The sequence below is a fragment of the Dreissena polymorpha genome, chromosome 9, assembly GCF_020536995.1.
Source record: "Dreissena polymorpha isolate Duluth1 chromosome 9, UMN_Dpol_1.0, whole genome shotgun sequence".
NCBI classification, from domain to species: domain Eukaryota; kingdom Metazoa; phylum Mollusca; class Bivalvia; order Myida; family Dreissenidae; genus Dreissena; species Dreissena polymorpha.
The window spans coordinates 58,120,003-58,124,690 of record NC_068363.1 but is presented as its reverse complement, the minus strand read 5'-3'; positions in this window follow the sequence as shown (position 1 = coordinate 58,124,690).

The following is a 4,688-nucleotide window of genomic DNA, read 5'->3' as shown; positions in this document are numbered from 1 at the left end:
ATTTAACACAATGTAAAACCGCGATGTGTCACACCGGTCTTTCTGAAACTGCCATTTGTCATTGATGTCATAATGAGAGTAAATGGGACTCAGTGCCTAGAAAAATGGCTGAGTCCAATATTGCCTTACTTATACTAGTTTGGTGTAGTCCCAGGTTTTCATCTCGTAATGTTTTTTTATATATCAATCGCAATACCTCCGTACTCTAAAAGTATTGTTTATATCGTCAAATATTTGTTTTTTGCACAATCGCATTCCAACGATGAAGCCGTTAACTTCGTTGCTGCCTAACTGTTTAACGAACCAATCAAGTAAATTAGCCTTTCTAGTGCGAGATGCACGACTTGATGATTACTTGATTAGAAAATGGCTAGGTATTTTGATACAGGCTACACAGTCTACTGTATACACTAACATTTTTTCAATAAGTCAGAACAAATTTCTCTGAAATAAATATTTATTTACAAATGAATACACTTACATTTACTCCATTGGCTGACTTCAGCATACAACCAAAACATTGGAAACATGTCCGCGTCTTTGTAACACTGTTTTACTGCGTGTTCGGCATGAAACAATTGTATCTCTAATGAAAAGGCTTCACTGTTGAACAAAATTGTGTCTTTGTGTCGTATGAACAAATCTGCATGAAAACTACCTTTGGACTCAAATCGTACATCAACTCATTTCTGTCGTCAGTTGTCAAAACACCTATATACTGTTTGATTCCAATAATGTCGCTTTAATGGAATTACTATTTTTTTTATATATTTGATTCTAAATATTTAATCAACTAAACTTGTTTTATTAGGGCATTTTTCACTGTTGAACAAAACTGTGTCTTTGTGTCGTATAAACAAATCTGCATGAAAACTACATTTGGACTCAAATCGTACATCAAATCATTTCTGTCGTCAGTTGTCAAAACACCTATATACTGTTTGATTCCAATAATGTCGCTTTAATGGAATTACTATTTTTATATATTTGATTCTTAATATTTAATCAACTAAACTTGTTTTATTAATACAAATGTAGTACAATTTTGCAGTAGCCCCCCCCCCCATTTAATAGTTTTATTATTTCTTTACAGTACCACCCCTGGATTTTTTTCACGTCATTGTGTCTTTGCCTGTCAATTACGTCATAACTCTTTCTCTGTTCCAATTGTAAGCTACATGCATAGGTCATTGGGTTTATAACGTTCAATTTTATTTATATTTTCTCTCTGATAGGCGTTTCTTTTTTTTATTTAATTATTATTAATTTAATTTTTAGCAGTCACATAAACAACCAAGCAATGTAATATGGAATTTTTACACCCATTATTGCTGCTTCTTCCTGTATTTGCGCGATGATTATCTGAAATATTAACTTAATAACGCTATATATTTAAATCTGTTTCTAGAAAGAAGGAATGTAGTTGACATTTGTTTGTATTTTCATTTTATCGTTCGTCAAAAAGTTGTTACTCTGTTGCTCTGGTATCTTCAATACCATTGAGTAATTAAATGGTAATTAAATTGAATGCGTTTAAATCCCCTTTTATTATTGTTTGATTTGAGTTACAATGCTATGACGTTAAATTTTATTTACACTTAAATGTATTATGAATATTGATGGGCCAAGTGTGAGGTTTAGCGCTCTATAACCGGTTTAAACCCCCAATGCTTTGCATTGACCGTTCCAAGGCGGTGACCCCAGCTTTATTCATATTTTGTTTTTATGTTGGTTTGTATTGTGCTGTTTTGTATTGTTTGGGCAATCGGTCACTTGCCTTAAATAAAGGACCAACTAATTGTTTTTAATGAGAATTCAATACTGCTCCAGCAGCTGGAGTTTCACTTCTTTATATTGATAGATAGAACAGTTTAACACTCAATTCTTGACATCAATACGGTTTGTGTGTGCACCTTTTATTTTCAGTGGTCAGCGCCATAGCGTTTGTTTTTAAAGGCTGCGTTCTCATATTTAGTTATTACTACCGTATTGCATTCTGTGACCACGTATATTTTATATCATATAAATATTGTTGTTCCATATCCTGATATTTGTTTTGACCAAAATATGTTTAATTGTTTTCGAAACACAGAAAATAATATGTAAAAGTATAAAGCTTTAAACAAACCGTCGTTCTAGCAGTGAAATCGTGTCCTCACTTTAACGCATTGCATTCCATCTCGCAAGGTATAAAGTTCAGTTCGCGGTCAGTACAAGACTCATTATATAAACTCTATCGCGTTAACCCGGTGAACATGATCTCCATTGCAGATATTCGGCGATATAATTATGATATAATTATGGTATGTCAATAAAGGATTGGTTTTTCAATAATTCCATGATAGGTAATAGTTTTGAATACTTTAATAAGAATAAGAATTATTCCCCCAAGTTACTAAGCATGTGCGCGATGATTCACGATACTATTAACAATCGAATCAAATAACTATGTCCGAAAAACCACTACAACAATACAAGAACGCGCGTATTAATATTTTAAATATGTACAGTTGATTCGTGTTTGGCCATAAACTCGTATATCTTCATTAAATTTCTATTCTTCATGTATATTTTGTTCTATATCTATAGATATATGGTAAACAATATCTAATAATGCGAAGTAAGCCACGCAATATGGCGCAAGGTTATTGATTTGCATGTGATGCTCCTAAGAACTGCGTAGAAAAAGGAATTTGCTGTCTCATTATCTTTCATCAACCACAACCACAATCAACGCCGTATATCTTTTTAAAAGATATTTCTTGTTTATTTTGATAGTGTTTTTTTAATGTGATGCATATATACTTTTTTTTTATTGCAATCATGTTTTCTTGAATAATTCAGGTATGTGTATTAACATACACGGGGTACATCTAAGTAGTTCCCGAGCCGACAATGATAAATCAAGCACTAGTATAAGGTACATTATACATTGTTCTATATTGATTGTCTTCAAAGTAACTATTCGTTTTAAAGTATATATTTAAAAACTGTCGCAGTGCGGCCAATTTGTCTCCGTGGGAATTTTACAGCGATGACATGATTGTATTTCGTTGTCGTTGATGACACATGACCGTCATGTAAAGTGATGATCCTCAATACGTTTACATACGTTTGTTCAAGAACCAATATATATCATATAAAACAAGACAGATGTGGGAATTCACTAATGCCTACTCGGCCTAACTTTACAGTCGTTTGAGGATTATGTGTAACATGACTTTGCTAGGATGGCTGATACAGCTTATGATGCGGGAATTCTCGAACAGCTTGAGGTTGCCCTTTTTCTGTACGTTGATTACCAGAGACTGGGTTCACTCATTGGGTCACTTCTTTTCCCAGATTTTGTGTTGGTAAAGTGCTTTAATTGCTGCAGTCGTTGCCTATTATCCGTGCTTAATCAGCTAGGAAAGGACGTTGTCCAGACCCAGAGATTTTCATGCCTTCATACTGTGCACAGTCTCCTTCAAATATGTTTCTAGTATGGACGGACTTTCGCTGTCGGCTTCAGGTCTAGGATCATTCTGAAGGAATCTGGGGTCAAAATGATGCGATTAGTTATAACGGTCGCTTCAATGCTCGATCAGGATTGCGAAACTATCGGTCAAAAAGGTTCCTGTAGGCGTCAGCAATTACACTGGCCTTGTTCTGACTGGTCTGAGTTAGGGTCTTGAAGGCGATGTAGGCCTTCTAACTGTTGCATGTAGTCATCTTTTTGTCAATGTTGACAAATTGGTCTTTAGCACACTCCTCCTTTTTCTCTTTCAGCTTCTTTCTGACCCCTGTCTGCTTTCTGGTATTCTGTTCTAGAGTCCTGGCTGGTCTAATGCCACAGCTATCTTCTTTGGTCGCAGCGGTCCATAATCTCGGTCGTTACCCATGCCTTGTTCCCAAGAAATTCTTCGGCAGATGACAGAAGGACTTCATTGATGGTGATGGTGTCAATGTATTTGTCTACAATTTTCAGGGTTGCAAGCTTTCCACCTATCTGTGCTTGAAATACCTCCGCTATCTCTGGATCTCTCAGTTTCTGTAAGTCAAATCTAATGCGAAAGTTCATGGTAATACAAATGTTCGTTGTCATCAGCTTGATAGTCAGGAGAGCTAAGTGATGGTCACTGCCGATGCCTGTGCCAGGAAACGTTCGTGTGTTTGCATTGTTGATGCTGGACATTTGTGGTGCAAGCATGGTATTGATCTGATATGATACGGTTCAACGGAGAGTATGCCAAACATCGCCATGGTGTTACTTTCATCAGTGTGAAGAAGGTAGTAAACGGTGTCATCAGTTGCACCCTAGTCTCCAGCGGACTCATCTCCATTGGCATCTCAGCAAACATCATCACCATCATCAAAGTACGCACCAACATCATACTACGAAACCATTAAGACTGAATATTTTTATGAGCAGTTGTAGCGCATCATAGCTAAGGTCCTGAAGAACGAGATCATCATCGTCCAAAGCGACTGGAACGCAAAGGTTGGACCAGACGCCTACCAGGACTGATCAAGGACAGTAAGTCAAGTTGGTACATTAGAGACCAACAAAAGAGGGCTGAGACTTCTTGAGTTCGATAGAAGCTACCAACTCACGCTGGCCAGCATCCTGCGCCCACACAAACCGTTCATAACAGTGCCCTGGCATTATACAAATTGGCAAGTACACGACCAAATGGTACCCAATTCTT